The sequence below is a fragment of the Dryobates pubescens genome, chromosome 35, assembly GCF_014839835.1.
Source record: "Dryobates pubescens isolate bDryPub1 chromosome 35, bDryPub1.pri, whole genome shotgun sequence".
NCBI classification, from domain to species: domain Eukaryota; kingdom Metazoa; phylum Chordata; class Aves; order Piciformes; family Picidae; genus Dryobates; species Dryobates pubescens.
Window position 1 is genome coordinate 6,627,226 of NC_071646.1, and position 20,298 is coordinate 6,647,523.

Genomic DNA, 20,298 nt, shown 5'->3' on the forward strand with positions numbered 1-20,298 from the left:
TCGAAGCCTGGGTTCAGTTTTGGGCTCCTCACTCCAGGAAGGACATTGAGAGGCTGCAGCAGGTCCAGGGAAGGGCAACAAAGCTGGGGGAGGGTCTGGAGAACAGGGCTGGGGAGGAGCAGCTGAGGGAACTGAGGTTTTACAGTCTGGAGAAGAGGAGGCTGAGGGGAGACCTTGTTCTCTACAGCTCCCTGAAAGGGGGCTAGAGTGAGGTGAGGAGTGGTGTCTTCTCACAAGGAACCTGAGAGCTCTGGGGCTGTTTAGTCTGGAGAAGAGAAGGCTGAGAGGGGATCTTATCAATGTCTGCGAATATCTGAGAGGTAGGTGTCAAGAAGGGGCCAGGCACTTTCTGTTGGGGCTCAGTGATAGCACAAGGAACAATGAGTGCAAGCTGGAACCCAGGAAGTTCCACTTCAATGTGAGGAAACTCAGTGATCTCCAGAGGTCTCTTCCCACCCCTGTGGGAAGTCTGTGAACAAGTGATAGGACAAGGAAATGGCCTCAGGTTGCCCCAGAGGAAATTTAGGTTGGGCATGAGGAACAATTTCTTCCCCTCGAGGGTTGCCAAGGCCTGGCCCAGGCTGCCCAGGGCAGTGGTGGAGTCCCCATCCCTGGAGGGGTTTCAGAGCCTTGGAGTTGTGGTGCTGAAGGACTTGGTTTAGGGTTGACCTGGCAGTGCTGGGTTAAACTTGGTGATATTAAAGATCTTTTCCAACCAAACTGCTTCTGTGTCTTCTTCATTCTAAGGAAGGTGTGATGGGACTGAGCTCTTTCCTGGCTGTTCATAAGAGGTAAGTGCCTGTGACAGAACAACCAAATCAGGGTGACCTTGCCATAGGCAGCCCTGGCTTCACTGTGCATGGAGAGAGCCACCTGGGGCAGAAAGCCCAGAGTTCAGCATTGGGAAAGAGACCCCACATGAAAGGCTGAGAGCAGAGAGAAGGATGTGGATGGATTTGGCATCCTGCCCAGCGTCACCCTGCACCCCGGTGTCAGCCAGGAGCCTGTGCAAGAGAGGAGCACCAGGAGAAAGGGCTCTGTTGGCTGGACCTGTGTCCTCTACCATGACCAGGGGAGTTGCTCATGGAGCTGATGTCCATGGTTGGAATGTGTCCTTCACTGGTAAGTACACAGCAAAGAGGAGAATTGATGGGAGATGATTTTTGGAGCAGCCAGCGATGCCCATGAGGAAAACAGCTCTCCATCAACCTTGGCTGTGCTTGTGCCACAACACATGGAAGAAGCCCAGGTGTGGCCAAAGCCAGCTGTAGAAGTGGAAGAAGCCCAAGTGTGGTCAAGGCCAGCTGTGGATGTGGAAGAAGCCCAAGTGTGGCCAAGGCCAGCTGTGGATGTGGAAGAAGCCCAAGTGTGGCCAAGGCCAGCTGTGGATGTGGAAGAAGCCCAAGTGTGGCCAAGGCCAGCTGTGGATGTGGAAGAAGCCCAAGTGTGGCCAAGGCCAGCTGTAGATGTGGAAGAAGCCCAAGAGTGGCCAAGGCCAGAAGTGGATGTGGAAGAAGCCCAAGAGTGGCCAAGGCCAGCTGTAGATGTGGAAGAAGCCCAAGTGTGGCCAAGGCCAGCTGTAGATGTGGAAGAAGCCCAAGTGTGGCCAAGGCCAGCTGTAGATGTGGAAGAAGCCCAAGAGTGGCCAAGGCCAGCTGTGGATGTGGAAGAAGCCCAGGTGTGATGGTTTGTCACACTGTTCCTGATGCAGCCCAGGATGCCATTTGCCTTCTTGGCTGCCTGGGCACACTGCTGGCTCATCTTCAGCCTACTATCAACCACTCCCCCCAGGTCCCTTTCTGCCTGGCTGCTCTCAGCCACTCTGACCCCAGCAGAAGTAAATCAAGCACTCCTGCCCCATCTTGGGCGCCAATTATTTTGTGTGATGTGATGGTTTGGCTCGGCAGCATTAACAAAAGCTCAGCTCACTCGGTGGGGAAAGCCAAGGGAAGCTCTAGTTAGAAGCAGAACTGCACTCTGCAATGGACTGCAATGAAGAGCTACAGAGATGCAGTGTTTACAATATTATGCAGGTATTGACAATCAGAAAACAGCACAGAAACCCCCTGGACCTCTAATGGGATCCCCAGAAGGAGCAGGAGCAACTGCTCTGCTTTCCCCTTAACCTCCCCTCCACTTTTTCATCTAAATAGAGGGAAAAGAGGAAGAAGTTGGAGAGCTCAGTGAGTCTTATCTGCAAGGTCAGCTGGTAGCAATCAATCCTCCCAGGGAAGCAGAGCAGAAAGCATCCTCCACAGCCAGAAGAGAGAGAAAGGAATGAAGTGCACTGTGAGATTGCTGGAATGCATCCCACACATCTGACCAGTGAAATTCCTTCAGAACAATCTCTTGTGTTCCCTTGTGCACCCAGCTCTGGATTTGTTTATACTTCTTCACTCTTCTGCTTGAAAATCTGCAGTCAATTTTCAACAGCACAGCCTGCAATTGTCACACTCCACCCCTTCCAAACCCTTCCACTGGCTGTCAGCACTCTCCATCGAACCTCAACCAGTATCTACAATTCCTAAATAAAGTTCCCAGTCCATCCTGGCTGTCCTCAGATGTAGATGATTCAGAAGTCCAAGAAAACCTGGAAACAACAGGAACCAGTTTGACTCTCTACAGATGAAGAAAAGGAGCAGGGACTCTCAGGCGACTCAGGGTTCATGCACCATAGATTCTTCATGGATTCTTCCTTTGGGCACGATGTTGTATCTGTACACCACCATGGAGTTGAACTCTCTCAGCTGAAGTTAGATTTCTTTGTGGAACACAGCGAATTTCACCATTCTCTTGCATCACCCAGCCAGTGTGACCAGGACCTTCAGCAGAAACCACCCCTCGGACAGGTTTAGCCTCTCCTGAGGGCGAAAATACCCAAACAGTTCTACCTAACAGATTCTTCTCTCTAACAACAGGAACTCTATCACCTTCTACTTTCTGTAGCAGATCTGAGTGTGCCGGTCCAGCTCAGTTCACTGAACCTCTATTCTTCATCAGCCAGGTTCCTTGTGCTAGATGCTTCTCCCAGTTTTTCAAAGCTCCATCCCCCATGGCTTTGAGAGTGGTCTTAAGCAAACCATTGTAGCCTTCAAGCTTCCCTGCAGCTGATGCATAGTAGGGAATGTGAAATATCCACTCAATACCGTGCTCTTTGGCCCAGTTCTTCACAAGGTTGTTCTTGAAGTGAGTTCTGTTGTCTGACTCAATCCTCTCTGGAGTTCCATGTCTCCACAGGATCTGTCTCTCCAGACCCAGAATGGTGTTGCATGCAGTTGCATGTGGAACTGCATAAGTTTCCAGCCATCCGGTGTTTGCCTCTACCATAGTAAGCACGTATTGCTTACCAGAGCGAGAACGTGGTAGAGTGATGTAGTCAATCTGCCAAGCTTCACCATACTTGGACCATCTGTCACCATACCACAAGGGCTTAATTCGCTTTGCCTGCTTAATAGCAGCACAAATGTCACAGTCATGGATGACTTGTGTGATAGCATCCATGGAAATGTCTATGGATCTGTCACGAGCCCACTGGTATGTTGCATCTCTGTCTTGATGTCCTGATGAATCGTGAGCCCACCGAGCTAAGAATATCTCCCCTCGGTGTTTCCAGTCGAGATCAAGTTCAGAGTCCTTGTCTACTTGAGAAACTCTTGCAGCCAAATCTGCTTGATGGTTGTGCTGCTGCTCCTCAGTAGCTTTGCTCTTAGGAATGTGAGCATCAATGTGTCTCACCTGCACTGGAATTCCCTCGATTTGATCGGCAATGTCCTGCCACAGCTCAGCTGCCCAGATGGGTTTTCCTTTCCTCTGCCAGCCATTCTTTTTCCAGTCCTTCAGCCAACCCCATAGAGCATTGGCTACCATCCGTGAGTCGGTGTAGAGATAAAGCTTTGGCCATCTCTCACGCTCAGCTATGTCAAGAGCTAGCTGGACAGCTTTTACCTCTGCACATTGCCTGGATTCTCCTTCTCCATCCTTTGCTTCTGCAACTCGACGTGTTGGACTCCGCACTGCAGATTCATCAGAAAGCTCAGGTCTAACAGACAGCTTCCACAGATGCTACTCCAAAAGCCCATTTGTAACCCTTAGGGTCTTTGAAAGGCCCTTCTCTCAGAAAATCAATTCCCAAAATACAAGGTGGGTCAGGTCTGGTCACACCAGGATGCTTCCTCTGCTGTTTGCCAGTCAAACTTCTATCAACCTCCACCTTAGCTAACTCTTGAGATCCACCAGTGACTCCCAGAATAATTACAGGCCCTGATCCTGGTAATTTGATGGCAATATGGTGCACTGAGCTCCTGTGTCAACCAAGGCCCTGTACTTCTGAAATGTTGAAGTGCCAGGCCACTGGATGTACACATCCCAATAGATTCTGTTATCTCCATTGCGGAGGAGTTTTCCTGCGGTGGAACAAGCGACCGACTCAATGTGAGTGATAAAGCAAGTTCAACTTTATTGGGTTTGCATCAGACTTTTATAACCATGCAATAATGTATGTCTGCTTGTCATTGTCTCATAGGTTCTAACCTAAAAGGTCACGCTCACATACTCCTCCTACTTGTGGTTTACTTCCTCTTCTACCTGGCTCTCAGCTCCGCCCAAGTTGTTTACCAAGTTCTCCAGGGCAGGCTGTCCTTGAGAGCTTGCTGATCGACCTCCAGCTCGGCCAATACTTATGCTAATAGCCTGATCAGCGTCAAAGCCTGGGTTGTGCAGCGCTTCCAGGGATCCATGTCCTCTCTCTCTAAGCCATTCTTCAACACTCCATTATCCTTCTCCTCCCTGTGGTGGGAGGCAGGGCACCCCTAACTATGGGGAATGTGCCCACATGTGCAGTGAGCACACTGTGCAGTGTTAGAACTGGAGCCACTGTTGGAGCTATTAGAGTTGTCTTGGGAAACTGAGGCAGTAACAGCTACCCTTCTGGTATTGCTACCTCGGGTTCTGCCACTCTGCAGTTCCCTCAGCCTCCTGAAGAGATCAGCAGTTGGTTGCCCATCCCATCTGTTCATGTTCTCACCAAACTGAGCATGCAGGGTAGTCCAAATAGTCCTACGTGATTGCCTTGGTGGTCTGTTCTGGTTTGACCTGTTTTGGAATGGCCTCCCTTGGAGGACGTCTGTTCCTCACAGCTGAAACTTGTATCCATCTGGAGGAAGAAGAATTGGAATTACCTCCTTGTGCCACTTTGGAGTTTTTAAATTCCTCCTTCAGCTCCTTCATACAAATTCTCAACTTTTCCAGCCAGAGTTTCAATGGCTGAGACCAAAGACACACGTGTCCTGCTAGCCTCCAGTTGCCTCATTTGATCAGTGAATTGGCCAGCCCTAGGAGGAGCTCCACCATCATTTCCTGCCACAATTCTGCTTGCCAGAATGTTTGCATAATTAGGAGGAGCAAGTTTGATGAGCTTCTTAGCAAGACCAGTTCCTGCAGGAATTTGATCAGGATTCAGAGTTCCATGGTTACCATGGAGTACCTCTCTGACAGCAAATTCTCTCAGACGCTTAATTCCCTCATCCGTGGTGTTCCAGGGCTTAGGATTCCACGGAAGATCATCTCGGGAAGGGTATCTCATGAGAGCTGCCATTAAAAGGCCTATCCACAGAGTAACCTTATGGAGAGACCTGCCTAGATGTCTGTCTATTCCATTGTCCTTTGAGAAGTGCCTAGCTGAGATGCTGACTTGTCTCCCACTATTAGATCTGGTGCACCTGTATTGAAACATCTGCCAAGCCAAGCTAGAACTGCCTCATTCTCTGCTCTGGTGTAATCCTTCTGGACATGTCATAATTCTTGGCGTGGGGCAGAGGTGTTCTGAACATCATCCTCTTCCTCATCTGTCTCATCCTCCTGTAGCTGTTGTCCCCATGCTCCTGCTGCCTCTCTCCTAAGGATCTCTTTAAGCTCAGAAGCACCTCCGTTAGCTGCTGTCCTACCAGGACCTGCAATTTGCATCTCCATCCTCTGATGGTCTCAGTAACTCAGCTATATCTTTAAGGCAAACCTTCTCCTCCTCCTCAGCAGGCTCTTTCTTAGCAGAAGCTCCCTCCTCAGCAGCAGTATCTTGCTGCTCTCCCCCATCAGCTCCTGGATCAGCTCTGCACCTTCCTCCTCTCTTATCTAGAGCTGCCCCTTGCTTAATTGGAGCTGTGTTTGAATTCACAGCTGCCTTAACAGAAGCTGAGAGGTTTGAGAGGGACCAGCTGCTGTGGAGGACACTTCCAATCCTGCCCAAGAAGAAGGAAATGGCTTTGCCTCTCTAATGGCTGCCGAGGATAGGGGAGCCACCGTGTTAGGAGCTGCTGATGGCTGATTGCCAGAATCATCACCAGCACCGTTCAAAGCAGCCTTCCCCATAGCCTGCTTAGCTCTGTTCTTAACTGATTCAGATTCTCTGCTCTCCTCATCACTAGAAATCTCTGGGGTCGAGTTAGAACTCCGCTTCCTTCTCTTTGGTCTACGCTTGAAAGCAAAGCAAGTCTTAGATACCTTCCTCTCCCGTGTCAGAGCTACTAACAAGCACACATTAATTAGCACCAGCAGCCCAATTGCACACACCAAATCAATCACCTTTGGATCCCAGCCATCACTTAGAATTACTCTTTCACCTACTGGAAGCTTGAACTCCTGTATCTCGATGGGGAGAGTCGTAGCAGCTACCTTTCTGGACTTACTAAGCCAAAAGAATCCCAGAAAGCGGTCCCAGAGAAGCTGAATCTTATACCTAAACCATAAATACAATTTGTACATCAAGTACCTGCCCAAACCATCACAGATCAGCCCCAGCAAACACTTCTCAATCCATACCCTGCAAATGGAGCAGACCAGATGCTTTAAAACCCAAACCGCTTTCACGTTTGCAACTGCCATCCCAGCAGACAATAATGCAAGCAGATCTTGCCCTGCGTCTGGACAGCAATTATCCACGAGCCCCACGTTGGGCGCCAGGAAATTATGTGGTGGTGAGAGAAGTTCAGTTCTCCCCTCCCTCCCCCCTGAAACCACAGCTCACCCAGTCGGAGAAGCAAAAAGGGCAGGGCTGTATTCCACAAGCAGGATGGAATGCAGTGATTGTATAGACAATGGACAGTAGGGACAGTACATACAAAACTACACAGGGAAGAACGTAACACAGAAAACCTGCCCCTCCCCCTCGACAGAGGAGGGTCTTCCCCCAAACCCCCTTTCCCCCCTTCCTCACTTTTTTTCCCCAAAAGGGTTAGAGAGAGGAAGGCTGTTAAGGGAGATGTTGTTAGTTCAAAGCGTACGCTAGGGCTTGGACAGGAGCACACTGCGTCGGGTTAGGAACTGGCTAGAGGCTGAGCCCAGAGAGTGGTGGTGAATGGTGCCACATCCAGCTGGCAGCCAGGCACCAGTGGGGTGCCCCAGGGAGCAGTGCTGGGCCCCAGCCTCTTGAACATCTTCATTGATGATCTGGAGGAGGACACTGAGTCGATCATAAGTGAATTTGCGGACGACACCAAGCTGGGGGCAGGAGTTGATCTGCTGGAGGGCAGAGAGGCTCTGCAGAGGCACCTGGACAGACTGGGCAGATGGACAGAGGCCAAGGGCCTCTGAACACATCCAAGTGCCAGGGGCTGCACATTGGCCACAGCAACCCCAGGCAGTGCCACAGGCTGGGGGCAGAGTGGCTGAGAGCAGCCAGGCAGAGAGGGACCTGGGGGTGCTGGTTGTTGGTAGGCTGAACATGAGCCTGCAGTGTGCTTAGGCAGCAAAGAGGGCCAATGGCATCCTGGCCTGCATCAGGAACAGTGTGGCCAGCAGGAGCAGGGAGGTCATTCTCCCCCTCTATGCTGTACTGGTTAGGTCACACCTTGAGTCTTGTGTCCAGTTCTGGGCCCCTCAGTTTAGGAAGGAGGTTGACTTGCTGGAAGGTGTCCAGAGAAGGGCAACGAAGTTGGTGAGGGGTTTGGAGTACAGCCCTGTGAGGAGAGGCTGAGGGAGCTGGGGTTGCTTAGCCTGGAGAGGAGGAGACTCAGGAGTGACCTTATTGCTGTCTACAACTGCCTTAAGGGAGGTTGTAGCCAGGCAGAGGTTGGTCTCTTCTCCCAGGCAGCCAGCACCAGAACAAGAGGACACAGTCTCAGGCTGCTCCAGGGGAGGTTTAGGCTGGAGGTTAGGAAGAAGTTCTACACAGAGAGAGTGATTACCCATTGAAATGGGCTGCCTGGGGAGGTGGTGGAGTCACCATTACTGGAAGAGCTCAGGAGGAGACTTGCTGGGGTGCTTGGTGCCATGGCTTCGTTGATTAGGTGGTGTTGGATTAGTTGACAGGTTAGACGTGATGATCTTGAAGGTCTCTTCCAACCTGGTTTGTTCTATATTCCATATTCTATATTCTAAGGAAAGAAAAGAATTAGTTTATCTCATTAGCTGAAGGTCAGCTCCAGCCAGCACAGAAGAAAGAGGAACAGCTGTTCAGCCTCAGACCGAAACAGAGACTGAGCCAAACTGAGCTCAAACTAAAATGTGAAGTTGCATTCTCACTGATCTGGCAATGAAATTCATTCAGAACTAGCTTTTGTTTCCCTTTCCACACCAAACCATTCAGCCAGAGTGCTTCAGTAACTGTCCCTTTCTGACAGGCGCAGCCTAAAGCGGTCTCACCTTCGCTGGAGTTCTCTCGACTCGATCGGCAATGTCCTCCCACAGCTCAGCTGCCCAAATTGGTTTCCAGCCATTGTTTTTCCAGGCCAACCCCACAGAGCATTGGCTACCATCCATGAGTCGGTGTAGAGAGAAAGCTTTGGCCACCTCTCACATCGAGAGCTAGCTGGACAGCTTTGACCTGGATTCTCCTTCTCCATCCTTCGCCTCTGCACTCTGTGTGTTGGACTCCACACTGCAGGCTTCCACCTTCGCTTGTTCCCAACCAGCCGACAGGCACAGGCTGTGAACAGAGCATATCTCTTTTCATCATCAGAAAGGTCATTGTAAGGAGGAGCTTCCTCAGCACGAGTTACTCTCCTCTGGAGGTTTAGCACAGTTGGTATCTTCAGGCCAACTTGAGATCACCTCCACCAGAGCAGGTCTCTCAAGATTTCCCCTTCGAGCTCTCTGTGTGTTGCAGTTTGAGCTGGGTGCCCCCCTGGTGCATTCACTTCCTGTGTCCAGAAGTCCAGCCCAGAGGGATGGACACAGGAAATTGTGTATTTCCTACCATAATTCTTTGCACCACTATAAGATCCAGTGCGGAGTCTGGCACTTCCTCTTTCCTTCCCTCTCCGAGACTTGGTAACTGGGGGAGAGATCTCCCGGCCATGGGCCTGATTGGGCCCAAGGCCACAGGGGGGTGGGCAGTCTCAGGCCTGGCCAGCTGAGACTAGCCCAGCAGAGGGAGGGGGAAGAAGGAGCCCTGGGGGTTTTGCATGCACCCTCAGGTGGGGATGGGATCTTTCTTTGTCACTGCGCTTTGGGTTTTTTGTAACATTCACTGCTTTCTATTTAAACTTTCATCACTTTTGCAATCCGTTTGCCTGAGTCGTTATTTCTGCCTGTGGTGGGGAGGGGACCTGCCCCAACCCATTACATTTTTTGGCGCACCAACGTGGGGCCAACTGCAGCTCGGATTGCAAAAGATGGAGAGTTTAAATTTAGTTCTGGGCGTCGGTTTGGGTTTGAGAAGCTGGGGCTCAGGTTTTGTGTTACCGGGGCGACTGTGTGAACTCCTGTGGACTGCAGGATAGCTGGTGCGTGGCTGATGGCATGGAATTCCCTCCTGTTGTTTGGGAACAGCGAGGGGTGGTTCTTTCTGTGACTTTCTGCCCAGGGTAGCTTAAGAATGCTCGAGTAGCCTAAGAAGGCGAGACCTGCCTTCTCCTCGTTCTCTGCGGAGCGGCGGGGAGCGGAGGAGGGGCAGCGGCAAGCAGAGCGTGGTCAGCCCGCGGCCGCTGCGGGGAGCGGACACCCGCGGCGAGCGGGCAAGCGACTGCTGGAGGTGACTTGGACTCTGCATCGCGGCGACAGAGACGGCGGGGGCCGGGCCGGGCCGCGTTCAAGCGGCGGCGGCGGCACCGCCCGAGCCGGGCTGCGTTCAGGCGGCGGCGGCAGCTGTAAATCTTTCCCTGGTGTTTTCGGACGTGTTCCGAAAATGGCGCCGAGCACCTGGCTCCGCCTCCCTGCTGCTTCAGCGGGCTGTGGCGCAGCTCCTCCCTCTTCCGGGGGTGGAGGTTGTGCAGCCGGATGCTGTCCTGCCTCGGTACGCGAGCGCCCAGCCGGGGGGTGCGGAGTGCCTCTGACATGCATCCGTGTAGCTTTGGTCCGCGTGAAAGCGGTTGGCTGCGGCACCCTGGATGGATTGAAAAAGGCAGTCGTGGAGCCGGATTGTTCCGACTGGCCTGCCCCAGGGGTGGAGAATCTGCCGCTGAATATGAGAGTAAAGGCTTAGCTGAGAAGTTGTGAGGTATTTCCAGGTGACCAGGATGTCCCAAGGAGTCCACAAGGAATTCACACTGCAGGAGAAGGACTGCGTCGCTGGGAGGTTCCATCACATGAGGAAGAACAACTGGAATGGACTGATGCTTGAGCCCGAATGAGAGACTGTTTGAGTGGACGCCCAGATGAAGAGATGGACTCTGCCGGACATGTCATCAGAAGTTTTCTGATCTGATGATGTGTTTGGGTGCAAAGATTATGGTATGAAATACAGGGGTGGCATGTTGCAGTTTGAGCTGGGTGCCCCCCTGGTGCATTCACTTCCTGTGTCCAGAAGTCCAGCCCAGAGGGATGGACACAGGAAATTGTGTATTTCCTACCATAATTCTTTGCACCACTATAAGATCCAGTGCGGAGTCTGGCACTTCCTCTTTCCTTCCCTCTCCGAGACTTGGTAACTGGGGGAGAGATCTCCCGGCCATGGGCCTGATTGGGCCCAAGGCCACAGGGGGGTGGGCAGTCTCAGGCCTGGCCAGCTGAGACTAGCCCAGCAGAGGGAGGGGGAAGAAGGAGCCCTGGGGGTTTTGCATGCACCCTCAGGTGGGGATGGGATCTATCTTTGTCACTGCGCTTTGGGTTTTTTGTAACATTCACTGCTTTCTATTTAAACTTTCATCACTTTTGCAATCCGTTTGCCTGAGTCGTTATTTCTGCCTGTGGTGGGGAGGGGACCTGCCCCAACCCATTACACTGTGTTATCAGAGCCATCCACTTGGACCAGGTGGAATCTGTGGCATGATGTGGTGTGGAACCTTTGCCTTTGAACATCCAATTCAAAACTGGCAATCTGGGAGCTAAGAGAAGTTGTGATTCGGTTCCAATCACTTCAGAAGCTGCTTTCACTCCTTCATAGGCAGCTAGAATCTCTTTCTCTGTTGGAGTATAATTAGCCTCTGAACCTCTGTAACCTCGACTCCAGAAGCCAAGAGGTCGTCCACGTGTCTCACCTGGAGCTCTTTGCCACAAGCACCAGGTTGGACCATTGTCACCTGCAGCCATGTACAAAATGTTCTTGATGTCTGGACCATCTCGGACAGGTCCGAGACCCACTGCTTGAACTACTTCTTGCTTTATCTGGTCAAAGGCTGCTTGTTGTTCAGGTCCCCAGTGGAAACTGTTCCTCTTTTGAGTCACATCATACAGAGGTTTCACAATCTGCCTGTATCCAGGGATGTGCAGTCTCCACAATCCCACTATCCCCAAGACACGTAGAGTTTCTTGCTTGTTGGTGGGATTTGCCATGGTAGAGACTCTGTTTACCACATCCACTGGAATGTGTCGGCGTCCATCCTGCCACTGCACTCCCAGGGACTGGATCTCTGTGGTAGGACCTTTCACCTTGTCTCTCCTGATGGCCAAACAGCTCTCAAGAGAATGTCCATGATTTTGTTACCTTTCTCCAAGACTTCCTCAGCAGTTTTCCCCCAGAGGATGATCTCATCGATGAACTGGATGTGTTCTGGAGCACCACCTTCCTCCAGAGCATCGTGGATCACTGCATGACAGATGCTGGAGCTGTGGATCCAGCCCATTGGCAGTCTGTTGAAAGTGTACTGGATTCCTCTCCAGGTGAAAGCAAACTGAGGCCTGCATTCCTCTGCTATGGGAATAGAGAAGGCATTAGCAATGTCTGTGGTAGCATACCATTTGGCCTCCTTGGATTCCAGCTCATACTGGGGTTCCATCATGTCTGGTACTGCTGCACTCATAGGCGGTGTTACTTCATTCAGGGCTCGGTAGTCCACTGCCAGACGCCAGTCTCCGTTCGGCCTTTGCACAGGCCACACTGGGCTGGTGAAAGGGGAATGAGTTTTGCTGATGACTTTCTGACTCTCCAACTGATGAATCAGATTCTGAATGGGCACCAAAGAGTCAGGGTTGGTTCTGTATTGTCTGTGATGCACAGGCTGAGGAGCAACCGGCAACTTGATGTCCTCTATCTCATGTTGTCCCACAACTGCAGAGTCATCAGAAAGCTCAGGTCTGTGGTGGTTTGAGCCTTAACTGGGGCTTAAAAGGTCAGATGGGGGCAAGGCTGAGAATCCCTCCCCAGTTTCCCTCCCCTTCCCCAGTAAAGACAGAAAAAAAAGGGAGGGGAGCAAATCCACCAAGAAATAATTTGGGTTCAGCTTGGAAGGAGATAGGCAAAGAATTTCCCTTTAAAGAGTGCATTTATATATGTATGTAACAATGACAGGCAGGGTTCACAAGGGAAAGGAACAAGGATGGATGGGAGGAGGAACAGAAAAAAAGGGAATATGAGATACAGAACCAGCCCTTTGCAAAGTGTGGAAGCAGCAGAGAGAGAGCAATGGCTGCAGTATCCTCCCTCTTATACCCCTGCTGGACAAGGAGAGGGGGAAGTGGAACAGACCAAGTCAGTTTCCCAGGGGAGAAAACACCCTCCAGGGAGGGCAAAAAAACCACCCATGAGCCCTTCCCCCCTGGTTTATTTCAGGATGGGCATCACCCACCACCTGCTGCCAGTAAAAGGCATGTCCCCAGAGAAACCTTACCAAGACACCTGCCTAGATGTCTACCTATTCCCCTATCCTGTGAGAGAGTTCCTAGCTGGGATGCTGATTTGTCTCCCACTATGAGAGCTGGTGCAGCTGTATCGAAACACCTGCCAAGGCAGGCTGGAACTGGCTCATTCCCTGCTCTGATGTAATCCTTTCTCACATGCCTGATCTCCTGTCTGGGGGTGTTTGCTGCTTGGATGTCATCTTCCTGTTCAGCCTCTGTCTCACCTTCTTGAAGATGCTGTCCCCATAATCCTGCTGCTACTCTCCTAAGGATTTCTTTAAGCTCAGAAGCACCTCCAGTAGCTGCTGCCCTATCAGAACCTGTATCCTGTCCTGCATCTCCACTATCCAGTGATGGTCTCAATAATTCAGCTATGTCTTTAAGACAAACCTTCTCTTCAGCCTCAGAAGGATCCTTCTTAACAGGAGGTCCCTCACCAGCAGAGGACTCTTGCTGCTCCCATGGGTCAGATCCTGCATCTGCCTCTTGCCTGCCTCTCCTATCTAAAGCCACCACTGTCTCAGCTGGGGCTGTGTTTGAATTCACAGCAGGCTTTACAGAAGCTGACAGGTTTTGAGACAAAGCAGCTGCTGCAGAGGCCACTTCCAGTCCTGTCTGTAAAGAAGGAAATGATTTTGCCTCTCTAATGGCTGCAGAGGACATCGTGGCTGCCATCTAAGGCGCTGCTGCTGCTCCTGGCTGACTGCCAGAATTGGCTGTGGTCCCCTTCAGAGCTGCCTTGCCAATAGCTCCTCCCTGCCTGTCTCTGAGTGCTTTTCCTATCTCCTCATCACTAGAACCTCTGGATTTGAGCTAGAGCTGCTGCTCCTGCGTCCGGGTCTGCGTTTAAAAATGAACCAGGTCTTAGCCGCTCTCCTCTCCCGGTACAGAGCCAGTAACAAGCACACATTAATGACTACCAACAGCAGATTCACACACAGCAAGTAAATCACTTTAGCATCCCAGCTGCTGCTGAGGATGGCCTTTTCACCTGCTGCAATGCTGAACTCGTGGGTGTGGATGTGTTGTTGTCACAGTTCCATAGCTCTTAAGCCAGAAAATCCCCCAAATCCATCCCATAACAGCTGAATTTTAGACTTAAACCAAAGGTACCTAAACCTCCCCTGGCACAGCTTGAGACTGTGTCCTCTTGTTCTGGTGCTGGCTGCCTAGCAGAGGAGACCAACCTCCACCTGGCTCCAACCTCCCTTCAGGGAGTTGTAGAGAGGTCTCCTCAGAGCCTCCTCTTCTGCAGGCTAAGCAACCCCAGCTCCCTCAGCCTCTCCTCCCAGGGCTGTGCCCCAGACCCCTCCCCAGCTTTGTTGCCCTTCTCTGGACACCTTCCAGCAGCTCAACATCTTTCCTAAACTGAGGGACCCAGAACTGGCCACAGGACTCCAGGTGTGGCCTCAGCAGTGCTGACCACACTGTTCCTCATTGCCCCCTGGGCACACTGCTGGCTCATCTTCAGCCTACTATCAACCACTCCCCCCAGGTCCCTTTCTGCCTGGCTGCTCTCAGCCACTCTGACCCCAGCAGAAGTAAATCAAGCACTCCTGCCCCATCTTGGGCGCCAATTATTTTGTGTGATGTGATGGTTTGGCTCAGCAGCATTAACAAAAGCTCAGCTCACTCGGTGGGGAAAGCCAAGGGAAGCTCTAGTTAGAAGCAGAACTGCACTCTGCAATGGACTGCAATGAAGAGCTACAGAGATGCAGTGTTTACAATATTATGCAGGTATTGACAATCAGAAAACAGCACAGAACCCCCCTGGACCTCTAATGGGATCCCCAGAAGGAGCAGGAGCAACTGCTCTGCATTCCCCTTAACGTCCCCTCCACTTTTTCATCTAAATAGAGGGAAAAGAGGAAGAAGTTGGAGAGCTCAGTGAGTCTTATCTGCAAGGTCAGCTGGTAGCAATCAATCCTCCCAGGGAAGCAGAGCAGAAAGCATCCTCCACAGCCAGGAGAGAGAGAAAGGAATGAAGTGCACTGTGAGATTGCTGGAATGCATCCCACACATCTGACCAGTGAAATTCCTTCAGAACAATCTCTTGTGTTCCCTTGTGCACCCAGCTCTGGATTTGTTTATACTTCTTCACTCTTCTGCTCGAAAATCTGCAGCTAATTTTAAAGGCATAGCCTGAAGTTGTCACACCAAGTGTGGCCAAGGCCAGCTGTGGATGTGGAAGAAGCCCAGGAGTGGCCAAGGCCAGCTGTAGATGTGGAAGAAGCCCAAGTGTGGCCAAGGCCAGCTGTAGATGTGGAAGAAGCCCAGGTGTGGCCAAGGCCAGCTGTGGATGTGCAAGAAGCCCAAGAGTGGCCAAGGCCAGAAGTGGATGTGGAAGAAGCCCAAGAGTGGCCAAGGCCAGCTGTAGATGTGGAAGAAGCCCAAGAGTGGCCAAGGCCAGCTGTAGATGTGGAAGAAGCCCAGGTGTGGCCAAGGCCAGCTGTGGATGTGGAAGAAGCCCAGGTGTGGCCAAGGCCAGCTGTGGATGTGGAAGAAGCCCAAGAGTGGCCAAGGCCAGCTGTGGATGTGGAAGAAGCCCAGGTGTGGCCAAGGCCAGCTGTAGATGTGGAAGAAGCCCAGGAGTGGCCAAGGCCAGCTGTAGATGTGGAAGAAGCCCAGGTGTGGCCAAGGCCAGCTGTGGATGTGGAAGAAGCCCAAGAGTGGCCAAGGCCAGCTGTGGATGTGGAAGAAGCCCAAGTGTGGCCAAGGCCAGCTGTGGATGTGGAAGAAGCCCAGGTGTGGCCAAGGCCAGCTGTGGATGTGGAAGAAGCCCAGGTGTGGCCAAGGCCAGCTGTGGATGTGGAAGAAGCCCAGGTGTGGCCAAGGCCAGCTGTGGATGTGGAAGAAGCCCAGGTGTGATGCTCCAGGAAGGTGCTGAAGGTTGAAGGATGTACATGGAAGGTGCTCAGGGTTGAAGGACAGGCAAGGAAGGTGCTCAAGCTTCACCTCCTCCACCAGGGAGTGATGGTGACCACCCCAAGGTTTCCCTGGGACTCACCAGGCCTGAGGCCACTTCCCAGCTGGAGCCCTGGGGGGAACATGCTGCCCACCCAGGTGTGGGGCTGCAGGCTGTGCCCCCTCTGCCAGCAGTGGGCAGCCTGGGGGAGGAGTGCTCAGGTAGAGCTTCTCTGCTTCATGATGGAGCTCCAAGAGAAAGTAAGCAGGGTGAGAGAGATCAGGGAATGGCAGAGAGAGAGTCTGGCAGTCTGCCCCCCAGAAGCCAAACCCCAGAGGCAGGTGGAGCTCAGGTTACGGAGAGCTCCTTGTCCTCTTGTCTCCTGGCCAGGTGTGGTGACAGGAGGCAGTGGGCAATGGCAGCAGGGTCCTGCCCAGTGCAGCAGGCGCTGCAGGTGTCTCTCCAGCAGCTGCCCAGCTTGCCAGGGCAATGGGGGCAAGGGGCTCTGCAAGGAGGAGCAGGCAGTGGCAGGGCTGATGGGTTCCCACCACCCAGCTTGGAGGAGTCCCTGACCCTTAGTTGCTCTTCAGCCCCCCCCAGATCTCTTCAGTTAAGAATAAAAGATGCTCAGGAATAATTTCTCTGCTGCCACACCTCAAATCCTGAAGTCATTTTGGGGTCCCTCACCCCAGGAAGGACATTGAGAGGCTGGAGCAGGGCCAGGGAAGGGCAACAGAGCTGGGGAAGGGGCTGGGGAAGAGGGCTGGGGAGGAGCAGCTGAGGGAGCTGGGGGGGTTGAGCCTGGAGCAGAGGAGGCTGAGGGAGACCTCATTGCTCTCTGCAGCTCCCTGAGAGGAGGCTGCAGCCAGGGGGGGTTGGGCTCTGCTCCCCAGGCTCAGGGCACAGAAGGAGAGGAACTGGCCTGGAATTGTGCCAGGGGAGGCTGAGGTTGGAGAGGAGGCAAAATGTCTTTGCTGGAGGAGTGGTCAGGGCCTGGCAGAGGCTGCCCAGGGAGGTGGTGGAGTCCCCATGGCTGGAGGGGTTGCAGCAAGCTGTGGCCATGGGACCATGGTGGGGTTGGGCTGGGGTTGGCCTGGATGAGCTCAGAGGCCTTGGGCAGCCTGAACAATCCTGTGGTTGTGTGTCCATGCTGACTGCAGGGGGTTGGGCAGGATGGCCTTTGGGAGTCTGAGTAATTAATTCTGAGTAATTAATAATCAGCCTCCCACAGAAGCAAACAAAACCTCACCCAACCCAACCCAAACCCCTGGGAGGAGAAGCATGGCCATGACCACTCCCTCAGGGTAAACCCCATGGGAGCTGACAGAAACATCTCCCCCTGTGAGGGAGCAGCAGGAGTGGGGCAGCTCCCCTAGGTAGGGTGAGCTGGGGGTCCCTGGGGCAGGGGCAGTGCCCTCAGCAACCAGGAAGCTGAGCCAGGCAGGCAGAGCAGGGTGGTGATAACAGAGTCCATGGACAAGGCAGGTCCCAGGCAAGCTGAGATCACAGCTCACAGATGTCAGGGCTTGGAAGAGACCTCTGGGGATCATTGAGTCCAACCCCTGCCCAAGCAGGAGCAGAGAATCCAGCTCAGGGCACACAGAACACATCCAGACAGGGCTGGGAAGGCTCCAGAGCAGGAGACTCCACAACCCCCCTGGGCAGCCTGCTCCAGGGCTCTGGGAGCCTCACAGTGCAGAAGTTCCTCCTTGTGTTGAGCTGGAGCCTCCTGTGCTGCAGTTTCCATCCCCTGCCCCTTGCCCAGGGTGCAGCTGAGCAGAGCCTGGCCCTGTCCCCTCCCTCCTGACCCCCAGCCCTCAGCTATTGATAGCCATTGATCAGATCCCTCTCAGCCTTCTCCTCTCTGGACCCAGGGCTCTCAGCCTCCCCTCACAGGAGAGCTCTGGCTCAGTCAGGAGCAGTGGAGAGGGGACCAGAGGCAGGGCTGGCTGCAGCCTGGGGGACAGCTACAGACGTCCTAGGCCTCGATGTCCACCAGAGGGCAGCACTGAGGACCTCTGCCCGGAGCAGGGCTCAGGCCAGGCTGGGAGCTGCAGCTGGAGCTCAGCTGGAGCTCACCTGGAGCTCCTGGGCATGGCCAGAAAGGGTGAGAGGAGGCCCCAGGTGAGGCTGCTCAGGGCATTTAAGGTTTATTAGTGGCCTCAGAAGGCTTCCCTCAGGTCCTGGAGCAGTGAGGGAAGTCCTTCCCCAGCTCTCCTGGAGCCCTTCAGGTCCTGCAAGGCTGCTCTGAGCTCTCCCTGGAGCCTTCTCTCCTCCAGGCTGCAAAGCCCCAACTGTCCCAGCCTGGCCCCACAGGGGAGGTTCTGCAGCCTCTGCTCCTCTCTGTGGCCTCCTCTGGAGCCTCTCCAGCAGCTCCAGGCCCTCCTTGTGCTGGGGACCCCCAGAGCTGGAGGCAGTGCTGCAGGTGGGGGCTGAGCAGAGCAGAGCAGAGGGGCAGAATCCCCTCCCTGTGCTGCTCTCTCCCTGCCCTGCCTGCAGCTCAGCTCTCAGCTGGCTCTGGGCTGCCAGGGACCACTGCTGGCTCCTGGGGACTTTGGCACCACCTGACAGCCCCAAGGCCTTCTCCTTGAGAGCACTCTGCAGCCTCTCCTTGCCCAGCCTGCAGTCATCTGAATTTTGGGGCTTTCTGGAACAGGAACTGCTCCTGGGGCAGCCTGGCTGAGAGGAACAACTCCTCTGTGCTTGGCTGCTGGGCCTGGGAGGTGGAGCTGGAGCTTGTTCTGCTCTGTGCTCTGTCCTGGTGTCTGCTTGAGAGAGCCCAAGGGAGGCTAGAAGGATGATGATGATGATGATGGTGCCCTATGAGGAGAGTCTGAGAGCCCTGGGGGTGGTTAGTGTGGAGAGGAGAAGGCTGAGAGGGATCTGATCAATGGCTATCAATAGCTGAGGGCTGGGGGTCAGGAGGGGCCAGGGCCAGGCTCTGGGCAGGGACAGGCCAAGGGGCAGGGGATGGAAACTGCAGCACAGGAGGCTCCAGCTCAGCATGAGGAGGAACTTCTGCCCTTGGAGGCTCCCAGAGGCCTGGAGCAGGCTGCCCAGGGGGGTTGTGGAGTCTGCTCTGGAGCCTTCCCAGCCCCCCCTGGATGTGTCCCTGTGTGACCTGAGCTGCATTCTGCGACTCTGCTCTGGCAGAGGCTTGGCCCTGATGACCTTCAGAGGTCACTTCCAGCCCCTAGCATCCTGTGAGCTGTGTGCTGGGGGTGCCCAAGCCCCTGGGCATGCTCCCAGGGCGTTTGGCACCGAAGGCCTCATGGAGCTCAGCCTCTGGGGCAGCCTGAGGAGCTGCAAGGTCAGGGTAAGGGCTGGCACCATGTGAGGCTTTGGGAAGGAGCAAGAGGAAGGAGCAGCTGGCTCTGGGGTTGGAGGCTGCCCCAGGGGAGCACTAAGGACACCAAGGGCCACAAGGCCTTGTGCCATGCTCTGTGAGGGGTCAGTGCTGCCCCTCCAGTGAGCAGCACAGGGGCTCTGCAGCCTGCCCCTTCCAGCCCCCTGCACATGGCCTCTGGGATGAGCCTGTCCAGCACTGCCCTGCAGGAAGCAGCTCCCAGGGCTTGGGTCAGTGCAGGCCTCAGTGGGTAAGACACTGGGTGGATGGTTAGGCCTGAAGAGTGCTGGGGAAGGGAGGCAGAGGCAGCTGGGGGCCAGTGACCAGGGCTGCCCCCCAGGGCTCGGTGCTGGGAGCAGCTCTGGGCAAGATCAATGCTGTGAGGGAGAGGCAGCCACAGGCAGGGCAGGGGGCACTGAAGGGGGAGGCAGAGGTGATGTGCTGGGGGCTCTGCCCAGGGGATGAGGAGCACCAAGGCCAAGGGCTGGGTCCTGCACTTGGGGCACAACAACCCCAGGGAGGCTCCAGGCTGGGGGCAGAGGGGCTGCAAAGTGCCCAGCAGGAAAGGCCCTGGGGGTGCTGAAGTCACACCTCAGGTCCTGGGTTCACTCCAGGAAGGACATTGAGAGGCTGCAGCAGGGCCAGGGAAGGGCAACAGAGCTGGGGAAGGGGCTGGGGAAGGGGCTGGGGAGGAGCAGCTGAGGGAGGGTTGAGCCTGGAGCAGAGGAGGCTGAGGGAGACCTCATTGCTCTCTGCAGCTCCCTGAGAGGAGGCTGCAGCCAGGGGGGGGTTGGGCTCTGCTCCCAGGGAACAAGGGATAGAAGAGGAAATGTCCTCAAGTTGCCCCAGGGGAGGTTCAGCTTGGCCTTGAGGACCAATTTCTGCCCCTTGAGGCTTGTCCAGGCCTGGCCCAGGCTGCCCAGGGAGCCCCCAGCCCTGGAGGGGCTTCAGAGCCCTGGAGCTGTGGTGCTGAGGGCCCTGGGGTGGTGGTGCCCTGGGGCAGGGCTGGGTTAGGGCTTGGCCTCCATGCCCTGGAAGCTCTTTTCCAGCCTAAACAATT